The sequence below is a fragment of the Lolium perenne genome, chromosome 7 (assembly GCF_019359855.2).
Source record: "Lolium perenne isolate Kyuss_39 chromosome 7, Kyuss_2.0, whole genome shotgun sequence".
In the NCBI taxonomy this organism is placed as follows: Eukaryota; Viridiplantae; Streptophyta; class Magnoliopsida; order Poales; family Poaceae; genus Lolium; species Lolium perenne.
In genome coordinates, this window is record NC_067250.2 from 13,898,131 (window position 1) to 13,910,302 (window position 12,172).

The following is a 12,172-nucleotide window of genomic DNA, read 5'->3' on the forward strand; positions in this document are numbered from 1 at the left end:
TTTGTGAGGTTGCTTGTTCTCCTCTGCTTTGTAAGGTCACGTGGATTAGTGTAACCTGGAGGCGGAGGAGGTGTCTCCGGGTCCTTATCAGTTTCAGTGGTTGAATCACTCTTATCCAAATTGGCATTCTCAAAGGATCCAAGATCAAGCTTTTTCCTAGCACCAGAATGCTCTTTATCATCCTCCACCCCTCCATTGGGCCGGTTTTCAGAGGGCTTTCTCCAGAATCACCTATTTCCTCCTCATCATCCAGAAGAGCATCCTGAGAGGATCTCTTTTTTGGTTTTGGGTTAAGACCTCCACGGCTAGCAGAACCTCCACAAACAGGAACTCGCGGAGCAAAGCGGCGAGGCTCCACCGATACAGAGGCCCGACGAATTGCAAGCATCCACTCCCCATACTAGAGAGCCTTGGCCTCCCAAATGCCATCACCACACTCCTCATGATCATGCCCAAGCAGGCCACAACGCTTGCAGAAAAAAGACAGCTTCTCGTACTTCACTGCTAGCCTCTTCTGACATAGGCATCCCCAATAGGCCTGTCGATGATGGTACCCGGCGTTTACTGAAGGCCCACTATCCGAAGAATAAGAAGGTTCGGAAGCCCAAGATATTGTTAAGGAAAGTTAGAGTTGTAATAGGAAGCATTATTTGTAATCTTGCGGGAGGAGTTAGAAACCTACCCGGACTCTGTAACTTGTACAATACGAAACCCTCGACTCCGCCTCCTATATAAGGGGGAGTCGAGGGACGCAGAAAGGATCGAATCATTGTTTTCTCAAACCCTAGCTTTCATATTCGTCGAGTACTTTTCGGCTGAAACCTTCGAGATCTACTTGCCCTCTACATCCAACTAAACCCTAGTCTACAATCCGTAGGCATTGACAAGTTAATACCTTGTCAATTGGCGCCGTCTGTGGGATCTAGAGGCGACAAGGAGCTGATCTCGATGGCACGTTCAAGATCGTCGACTTCATCAGTAGCAAGCAACATCATGGAGAGAGGTAAACAGATCGAAACTGGTCTCGTTGATTTTATTCCTCACCCGCCCTCCCGTTTGGATGCATATGCGTATCTGGAGGAGCCCATGAAGATGACGTTTGGAAAATTCCACTTCCACGTCGAGAAAGAAGGATCGTATCGTCTCGAAGTTCCGATTTCGTCGGGATTATCGGCGGATGGTCTTGACCTCTCAAACTCAGTATCATCCGTCGAGTCAAGCGACAAGGAGATTTCGTCGCCACGCTTCATCGGCAGCAAGGCAAGTGAAAAACTCACCAAAATCTTCAGCGACATGTCCTTCGAGTCATCGGCGGACTCCTATATAAGCGATGATTCAAGCGACACCGATAGCTTCGATTCATCGACAAATCCATCTCTATTGGGAAGGTCTTCACCAATCTCTATGATGGTGTCACCGAACCAAGCAAAGCGAAAACTCCAAAATATCACCAAGTTTATGCCATTGGAGAAGCAAGTTGCGATCAAGAGGAAACATCAGAGGCTTTCGACGATTTGGGAAACCCCTATGTCGATCCCTCAGATCTAAGGAGAGGTTTGGGCACTAAATATGTCGGGCCCACACCGCGTGCTAGAGTTCAACTTCCACAAGCAGCCTGGGATAGAGCTGCGAAAGCTTTGGATGGCTCTGAACCAATGGAGACAAGCTACGATCGAAGAACCGCAAGCTTATCAATATAGACTCGCCGTAGCCGGAAGAGAGTTAGAAAAACAGATACCGCTTTGAATGTAAGAAGGGAGGCAACTTCCGCATCAAGCAGACGACGAGCAGAATTAAGTCGACATTCAGAAACTTCGGGAGATAGTCATAGAGAAGCTCGGAGGAGAGCAAGATCTCGGTTGCAAAATATACCGGAAGCTGAAAGAGAAACTCTAATCCAAAACCTCGACATGTCCTTTATGTCAATCGACACGAGGGGGAATATTATCCCAAAAACACCGGAAGCAGGGTACATGGCGACACAAGCCTTCATCTTAGCGTCCAGGCCACCTCCCGGAGATCCAAGGGAAGCGCTGTACAACATGGCCATGGCAGGATGTGGAGCCATGGGAGCAGCGTTCACAGCCACACCTCCCGAAGGAACTGCAAGGCAAAATAGTCCGAGACCTACCGCAGCAGTGCAAGATCCACCAAGAGCAAGTGGAGCCAGGGACACAACAACTCAAGCCAGAGTTGATAGAGCGCGACAAGAAAGAAGGGAACGTCGGCATTCACCAGAACTTGCTGAAGAGGACATGTGTGGACTCCCATGCTTCACACGACGGGTCCGAAAAACTCGAGTTCCATCAGGATTCAAGCTACCCGATAGTTTCAAGAAATTCGATGGCCTGCAAGACCCTGAGGATTGGCTTGTGGATTATCTCGAGATAGTAATATTGATAGGCGGGACCAGAGCGACAGCCATGCAGAGCATCCAGATACATCTGAGCGGAGCCGCCAGATCATGGATAAAAAAGCTTTCCCCAGGTTCCATCGACAGCTGGGAAAGTTTCGAGGACGTGTTTATCAAGAATTTCCGATCAACCTGCAAGAAACCTGCGACACTAGAGGAGTTGAGGTCATGTCGACAAAAGCATGATGAATCAATGAGGAAGTACATTCAAAGGTGGAACATCATCAAAAACTCGGCAGAAAATATATCTGACGAAAGAGCGATAGATGCATTTGTTGCAGGAGTTCGACGAGGAGATTTCGTGGAGGACTTGGGGAGGACAAACCCTAGAACAGTATCAGCTTTAATGGAGATAGCAAACAGATGGGCAGATGGCGAAGATGCGGTACATAACAAACGACATAGGTCCCCAGAGGAAGATCGCAGTCGAAATTTTCAAAATAGACGTCGATTCCCTCGTCAATTTTCAAGTTACGATGCACCTGGCCAAATATCGGCTGGCTTTCGGGGAAACAATGGAGGAAACAGTAGAGATGACTACCAGAGAAGTAATGCACATCAAGGCGACAATAGAGATAACAGGCAAAATAGCGGGCCAAGGTTCCAGAGACCTTTTGTGTCTCCCGAAGAGATGATGAACGGGCCGTGTCAGATGCATTTCTTTCTCGATAGCAATGGAAAAAGACAACAGACACTTGCAAAAGGATTGCCGAAATTTCCAGACAATGTTAAGATGGGCAGGACATGCAAATGCTCAGGCAGCACACAGAAATCCTCAAGGACCTAGGAGTGAGATTCACTTGCCACCTCCTCCCGCGGTTACGGATGAAAATCGACATCAGCTCAGAATAGCGGCAACACCTGCCCCACCGCCCTACGTCGATCCTAACTCTAACGGAGCGGTCTCGATGATTCAGAAAGGCAGGCCATCCAATAGAGCTCAGAAAGTAATCTCGCGACAGGTGTTTATGGCAGAAAAGATGCCACCACCAACAGTCGAGTACCTTAACTGGTCAGGGCAAGATATTGGCTTCACAATAGCTGATCATCCACAAGTTCCTCGACCAGGGCGATCAAGACTGATCTTACCAGCAGTAATTGCAGGATTCGATGTATCTCGAGTATTCATAGATGGCGGCAGCAGTCTAAACCTTATGTACGCAGATACGCTAAGAAAGATGAATATTTCCCTCGCAAATTTGAAACCAACCGACACACGTTTCCACAGCATCACACCAGAGAAGCCAAGTTACCCACTGGGGAAGATCAATCTCGACGTTCAGTTTGGGACCCGAGAAAACTACAGGATAGAGAGGTTGGAATTCGAAGTTGTGGATTTCCCGTCGCAATATCATGCTTTGTTGGGGCGACCAGCATACGCCAGATTTATGGCAGTACCACATTACACGTACTTGCTTTGGAGGTTACCTGGACCCAAGGGACCAATCACAGTCAAAGGAAGCTTCGCGCTAGCCGATAAATGCGACAAAGATTTCCATCGACTATCGGAAACTTTCGGGATGCAGGCAGAGTACGCAGCGTCAAGGCTCATGACTGATTATGATGTGCTGCCAGACGTAGGGAGGCCCAACAAGGAATCAACTTTCAATACAGCAAAAGATTCTAAGGAAGTGCAGATTCACCCGACAGATCCGAAGAAAACGACGTCCATCGCAACGAACATGGACCTCGCATAGGAAAGCGCGCTCATCGAGTTCCTCCGTGAGCACTGGAAAATCTTCGCATGGTGTCCAGCAGACATGCCAGGAGTACCCAGGAAACTTGCCGAGCACCACCTAAACTTGGATCCTATTGCGAGACCAATCAAGCAACCTTTGCGGCGTTTTTCGGAACCAAACCGCAAAGCCATGCTGTCAGAAATTGATCGACTTAGAGAAGCTGGTTTCATCAAAGAGATATCTACTGAGGCCACTTGGGTAGCTAACCCAGTGATGGTGCCGAAGAAAAACACGAAAGTCCTTCGCATGTGTGTCGACTTTACGTGCCTCAATAAACATTGTCCAAAGGATCACTTTCCCCTCCCAAGGATCGATCAGATTATCGACTCCACGGCAGGATGTGAACGTCTTTCCTTCTTGGACGCATATTCTGGTTACAATCAGATCAGATTAAAAGAAGACGACGAAGCTAAAACAGCGTTCATCACACCGTATGGCGTATTTTGTTACAAAACAATGCCCTTCGAGTTGAAAAACGCGGGAGCAACATATCAACGGATGCTGCAGAAGTGCCTAGCAACACAGATCGGGAAAAATGTACAAGTGTACATCGACGACGTCGTCATCACATCAAAAAAAGGGGCAACATTAATCGAGGACTTGAAGGAAACTTTCGACAACCTCGACAAATTTTTTCTCAAGTTGAACCCGACGAAATGTTCTTTCGGCGTCCCTGCAGGAGAACTTCTCGGTTTCCTAGTTTCAGCGAGGGGGATTGAAGCAAATCCTGAAAAAATCCAAGCTATCGTAACAATGAGGAAGCTGATACGTCTCCGACGTATCGATAATTTCTTATGTTCCATGCCACATTATTGATGATATCTACATGTTTTATGCACACTTTATGTCATATTCGTGCATTTTCTGGAACTAACCTATTAACAAGATGCCGAAGTGCCGATTCTTGTTTCTGCTGTTTTTGGTTTCAGAAATCCTAGTAACGAAATATTCTCGGAATTGGACGAAATCAACGCCCAGGTTCCTATTTTGCCCGGAAGCATCCAGAACACACGAGAACCGCCAGAGAGGGGGCACAGGCCCACCAAACCCTAGGCCGGCGCGGACAAGGGGGGCCCGCGCCCCCCTATAGTGTCGGCGCCCCTTCGACCTTCTGACGCCGCCTCTTCGCCTATATAAAGCCCCTGGACCTAAAACCTCGATACGAAAAAAAAGCCACGGTACGAGAAACCTTCCAGAGCCACCGCCATCGCGAAGCCAAGATCTGGGGGACAGGAGTCTCTGTTCCGGCACGCCGCCGGGACGGGGAAGTGCCCCCGGAAGGCTTCTCCATCGACACCACCGCCATCTTCATCAACGCTGCTGTCTCCCATGAGGAGGGAGTAGTTCTCCATCGAGGCTAAGGGCTGTACCGGTAGCTATGTGGTTCACCTCTCTCCTATGTACTTCAATACAATAATCTCATGAGCTGCCTTACATGATTGAGATTCATATGATGATGCTTGTAATCTAGATGTCATTATGCTAGTCAAGTGGGTTTTACTTATGTGATCTCCGGAGACTCCTTGTCCCACGTGTGTAAAGGTGACAGTGTGTGCACCGTGTGGGTCTCTTAGGCTATATTTCACAGAATACTTATTCGCTGTTATGAATGGCATAGTGAAGTGCTTATTTATATCCCTTTATGATTGCATTGTGTTTTGTATCACAATTTATCTGTGTGCTACTCTAGTGATGTTATTAAAGTAGTTTATTCCTCCTGCACGGTGTAATGGTGACAGTGTGTGCATCGTGTAGTACTTGGCGTAGGCTATGATTGTGATCTCTTGTAGATTACGAAGTTAACTATTGCTATGATGGTATTGATGTGATCTATTCCTCCTACATAGTGTGAAGGTGACAGTGTGCATGCTATGTTAGTACTTGGTTTAGTCGTGTTTATCTGTCATGCACTCTAAGGTTATTTAAATATGAACATTGAATTGTGGAGCTTGTTAACTCCGGCATTGAGGGTTCGTGTAATCCTACGCAATGGTGTTCATCATCCAACAAGAGAGTGTAGAGTATGCATTTATCTATTCTGTTATGTGATCAATGTTGAGAGTGTCCACTAGTGAAAGTCTGATCCCTAGGCCTTGTTCCTAAGATCGCTATCGCTGCTTGTTTACTGTTTTACTGCGTTACTACTGCTTGTTTACTGTCCTGGGCAAAGCACTTTTCTGGTGCCGTTGCTACTTATTCATACCACCTGTATTTCACTATCTCTTCGCCGAACTAGTGCACCTATTTGGTGTGTTGGGGACACAAGAGACTTCTTGCTTTGTGGTTGCAGGGTTGCATGAGAGCGATATCTTTGACCTCTTCCTCCCTGAGTTCGATAAACCTTGGGTGATGTGACGCCCCGGAACCGGTACCATGAGGATTCCAGCGAACCCGCCGAAATCCGCACGATATCGATTCAGAGACGCCCTCCGACACGACGTGTGCGACGAATCACACACGTGATGCCAGAGGAATTAACACGAGCGGTAACATTACAACAGGATTACAATAGAGCCCACAAGATACATATATTATAACAACGACTCCAACGAGTCAAGATACAAATATACAATACAAAGATCCAACTCATACAGAAGATTGAATACGTCCGGGTACGGACAAGATACAAATTGGACTAAGAGTCCTGAAGATAACCAGTGGCGTCCATAACCCTGCCCAGGCCAAGCCGGAAGGGTAACCTTGCTAACGTCGTCATCTTGTACCTGTCAAAGTCGGGCCATCGGTTGCCGACAAGAGGGAGGAAGCAAAAGAGAAAGGGGAAAAGGCGAGAGTAAGTACCAAGGAACGAACTCCGGCACGTACTTAGCAAGACTAGAAATGGCTATGCTCGCCGGGCGAGTATAATATATATATCGCCGGGGGCTATATGGTAGGTTTAGCGGCAGCAAAACTATAACCAATAGAGACACGCTACAACATCCGTCTAATCAGATAAGATAAGAGAGCGCACAAGGTAACAGATAAATACTACACAAACATAACCCAGCCGATTACACATATCCCCTCCAACAATTGCGAAGAGGCAATGTAAAAGGCACTCAACGGTGGACAAGTTTTATTAGGTATCGGTTGTAGTAATGCTATATTACTACGCAAGTTATTATTAGATTGTTAACAACAAGTATAAGGTGTAAGTTGTTCTATGATCAAGCTATACAATTCCAAGTCGTCCATAACCGCGGACACGGCTTATCGATAAGATGTACACCCTGCAGGGGTTGCCCAAATGTAACCATACGCATGCTCGACCCACTTACGACAGGTGGATGTCTCACAACAAGACCGTTCCCAGTTCAACAAGAAAGTCTAGGGGGGCCACCCGACTAAGCTACCCGTGACGAAGTCCGGCCGTACTCCGAGACGGACTCAGGGTTTGCGTCGGCGGCTAGGCGTGCAAACCACACGCTTCGCTAAACGTCCCGCGGGGTACAGTACAGAATATAAACACCCGAAGGCAACATGAAGTAAACACCCGAAGGCAACAGGAAGTAAAGCATGGCATACATGGCATAGGCAAATAAAACCAAGGTTGTGGCCCCCTTTTCAACTGACTTGAGAAAAGGTAATGGGTGAGGGGGGGTCCCAATAATCGTCCCCACGCATGGGTAGAGCGCTCAATCTCGGAACAGATAACAAGAACTCGGGTCCTAGGGGACATTAGCAAGTCAAAGTTCCGATGCTTTCGCAAAGGGGCTCACAGATGCCTCTGCTTACAATTTTAGTTGTTAACAATAAATAAAGCATGTGTATCTCCAACAACTGATATAGCATGTGATAACCTCCCAACAACCCAACATATCCCGATAACAGATCGAGATAAATAACAGAGCCTAAACACGCCTACGACTCGCAAGGCTCAAACATCAAGCAACGGCTATGGGTAAGGAATGATACATATATGATTATTATGGTAAACAAGTGGAATAGGACACGTGACTCGATAAAGAAGCGCAACATAAGGATAGCAATGCGAGGGAGAGTGTATAATAGGTGAAGAGAGAGGGCTCGCCTGTGAAAAGTTGTTGAAGAACTTGTCGTATCTCACAACACCACTTCGTGATCCTATCCGGGAAGAAGCAAATGCTGGACAAATAACGGATGTAAATCTTACTACTACGGCAAAAGAATCGGCATGATCATGATATGATATGCATGACATGGCAATTATGATGCGATGCAACTTATTCAATTAATCGGAGTCGGAACCCCGGACAAACAAATTAGGTTGTAGTTGCATTTTCTACCGGCAAATTTAAGGGTTGATTAGCATGGCATAACATAGAAAGGGTGCGCTACTTCAATTTTAATCGGAGCGAGGAACCGTAGCCGGTAATTTCCAAATACTCCGCGTTTAATTATTAGGTGCGATGCAAACTACAATGATATGACATGATGCGAAATGCAAACAAGCATATGGATGTCATATTCAAATTCCTTGTATTTTTCTGATCAAAGTTCATAAACAAAACATTCGCATTTGAATTAGTATCCAAATAGTAGTAGTAACAGATTTGTATATATAACAAAATAAGAGAAAGAAAGAAATAGACAGGGATGGAAGAGCAACGAGCAGGCCACTGGGCTACTGTTCTGATTGTGGCAAGGAAATAGGATCGTGCTACTCTGAACCGTATCTGACGGAGGCACACTTGACTGAGAAACTGAATACTGTTGCGCGCGTCTGTGGAGAAACGAAGATGGCGACTGGAATTAGCAACGCAGAGTAGCGCGTGATGGGGAGTGCGTGGCCAGCGAGCAAGCAGCAGCAAACGTGCCCGTGGCGTGCAGTGTGTGGTGTACGTGTGCATGGAGATGAAACGCGGCCGCGTGCGTGAGGAGCAAAGATGGTGCCAGAGGGCTGGTGTACGGGATTTGTACAAGTACAGGGTTCAAACAATCTGAAGTGTGCGCCGTGGATAACTGAATTTGACCACTCGAAACTGAAGATCGACAGCGCCGGGTTTTCTGTAGATTCGTTTCTGCACGGAATTTAAAGTTGTTGCCGCGACGAAAATGGGCAGATATGGGTGAGTATTTGATGTATTTGAGTACGAGGAAGATACCAAGTTTCGAATGGAGGTGGTTTGGGTGGATTTGGTGCACCGTGGCGACGGCGGTGACCGCCGGAAGACGAGTCTGCGACACGGCGACGAGCAGCGAATCTGAAAAAAAACGTTTCTGGACCAATCTTTGGAAGAAGATGGCGTCGCCGTTTCTGCGCCGATTTGAGTGATTCAAGGACGAAGAGAAAGAGGGAGATGCGGGGCATCCAGCGGTACCAAGAACGAGTGCTGAGGTGGACAGGATCGCCGGCGATGATCATCGGAAGATGGCACCGTGAAGCAGATGAAAAGGAACACTTTTATCTCGTTTTCGCTCGATCTCGCTCAGATCCTCTCAAGATCGTCGATGCAGAGGCGTTAGATGCATGCAGGGGGTAGGTGTGCTCACCCTGGTGGTAGCCCATGAGGTAGGAGGGCGGAGGAGGTCGTTGGCGACGAGAAAGGAGAGGTAGCCGGGGCGTAGGTGAGCAGAACTTGGCGATGCTGCTCTGGTCTTGGCGCGTCCTGCTCCGTGGCGACGTCCAGGAAGAAGAGAACGCAGAGGGGAACCCATTCCCGCGCTCAGGTGAGCTCGAGGTGGCCCATGGCGACGGCGGCGCAGGCTAGACGGTGGCGCCGGTGTTGCTCGGTAGGGTTTTGCGGGCGCAGAGAGGAGATGGAGACGGGGTGGCGGCGGCTTGGAGAGGAAGAGAGGGAGATGGGGCTAGGGTTGGAGGTATGGAGTTGGTGTTGCTGCATATAAAGTGAGGAGGGGAGCCGGTGGATGGTGGTGGAGGGCGACGTGGAGCTGCAGGGGTCTCCATTGCCCGATACGGAGCACGTCGTCTCCGTGTAAAGGTAGACGAGGAAAAGGGAGCTCACCACTTCGGTGAGAAAAGGTCTTGGGCCACTTGGTGGGCTGCTGTGAGAAGGAGAGAAAGGAGATGGGCCTGCCGGCCAAAATATTTGATACTCAAAATAAAATAGTGTTGTTTTGTTAGAGTTTTGCTAGAGGGAAGAAAAGAGGAGGGTTTCTTACACCATATGAGCGGAAAACAAATTATTTTTGGGTTTATAAAATAGTTTTATTTTATTTTATTTTATTTGGTGAAACCATGGATGATATGATGCATGATGCACAAAAGAAAAATGAACAACCAAATCTAATGGGGGTACTACCCGGGGCCGTTACAGGTGATCCACTTAAGGGAAAACTTGCTGCTGTTCTACAAACCTCTGCTCTTGGAGGCCCAACACTGTCTACAGGAAAAGGAGGGGGGGCGTAGACATCAGAAGCCAACAAAGTTGAAGGAAATACAGCAGCTAACTGGGCGAGTCGCAGCTTTAAGCAGATTCGTCGCCAGGCTGGGAGAAAAGGCGTTACCATTCTACGCCTTAATCAAACAAGGAGAGAAGTTCCAATGGAACGAAGATGCAGATAGGGCCTTCGAGGACCTCAAGCGGAAAATTTCGACACCACCAATTCTAGTAGCGCCAAAAGAGAAAGAACCGCTCCTGTTATATATTGCGGCTACACCTCAGGTGATCAGCACAGCGCTAGTTGTCGAAAGAGAAGAAGAAGGAAAACTCCATGGAGTGCAGAGGCCAGTATATTTCATCAGCGAAGTATTATCGCCTTCAAAACAGAGGTACCCGCAGTACCAAAAGCTAGCATATGGAGTATTCACAACCGCAAGAAAGTTGCGCCACTATTTTTCGGCGCATCCGATAATAGTGGTCAATGAGGCGCCTTTATCCAACATACTCAACAATCCAGAAGCCACAGGCCGTGTCTCCCTTTGGGGAATAGAACTTTCTCCTCGGGACATCACGTATGAAAAAAGAAAGGCAATAAAGTCACAAATTCTACCAGACTTCATCGCACAGTGGATGGAGTTGCAAAATACAGGACCTCCGGATTTATCGAGAACCTGGACTATGAACTTCGACGGGTCCAAAAGGTTAGAAGGAGCTGGAGCAGGGGTAATACTCATATCACCTGAAGGCGACAAATTGAAGTACGTCCTGCGGATGACGTTCCCAAACGCATCTAATAATGAGGCAGAATATGAAGCCCTTATACATGGGATGAAGATGGCGAAAGCCTGCGGCGCAACTCGACTAAAAATATTTGGCGACTCACAATTGGTAGCTCAGCAAGTCATGAACCAATGCGATGCGGTCAATGATAGCATGGTGGCGTACAAAGAGATGTATAATGAGCTGGATAAACTGTTTGATGGATGCGAGGTAAACCATATCAGCAGGTTGACCAATGATGAAGCCGACGTTCTCGCAAACATCGGGTCGTAGTGCCTCGCAATTCCCCCAGGTGTGTTCTGGGAAGAAATAACAGAGAGGTCCACGAAGCCGAAGAAACCAACAAAGAAGGAGAAGAGCGAGAAACCCTCGGGGGCTGTGAAAGAAGCATTGGAAGAAGAAGACGAGGAACAGGATCTAGTACTGATGGTACAAATCCCATGGATGCAAGCGTACATATCATACATCCTAAGAAAGACAATACCCGATGATCCAGTTGAAGCAAGGCAAGTTATTAGGCGATCCAAAGCTTTCACGGTGGTCAAAGGAGAGTTGTACAAACGCAGTATCTCGGGTGTGTTACAACGATGCGTCGCACCCGAAGAAGGAAGGATAATTCTGAAGGACGTACACGAAGGAGTATGTGGCCACCACGCGAGCAGTCGAGCTATTGCAACCAAAGTTTTTCGAGCAGGATTCTACTGGTTGACAGCAATTGAGGATGCGAAGGAGATAGTACGAACTTGTGACGCATGTCAGAGATTTGTCTCAAAACCTCACTCTCCGGCAGCAGAATTAATGCCAATACCCTTATCTTGGCCTTTCGCTCAATGGGGTCTCGATATGGTGGGAAAATTACACAAAGCTTCGCCAGGAGGATACGAGTACATGTTGGTTGTTGTCGACAAATTCACCAA

At 47.6% G+C, this 12,172-nt stretch overlaps 1 long non-coding RNA gene across 1 annotated transcript; it reads right to left on the reverse strand.

Moving 5' to 3' along the window:
- Positions 1-6,639: 6,639 nt before the first annotated feature.
- Positions 6,640-9,934, reverse strand: LOC127311377 (uncharacterized). The gene is made up of 2 exons (XR_007857691.2): positions 9,625-9,934; positions 6,640-8,256 (listed from the first exon to the last, which is right to left on the reverse strand). It is a non-coding gene; the product is annotated as an uncharacterized lncRNA (long non-coding RNA).
- Between the last annotated feature and the right edge of the window lie 2,238 nt (positions 9,935-12,172).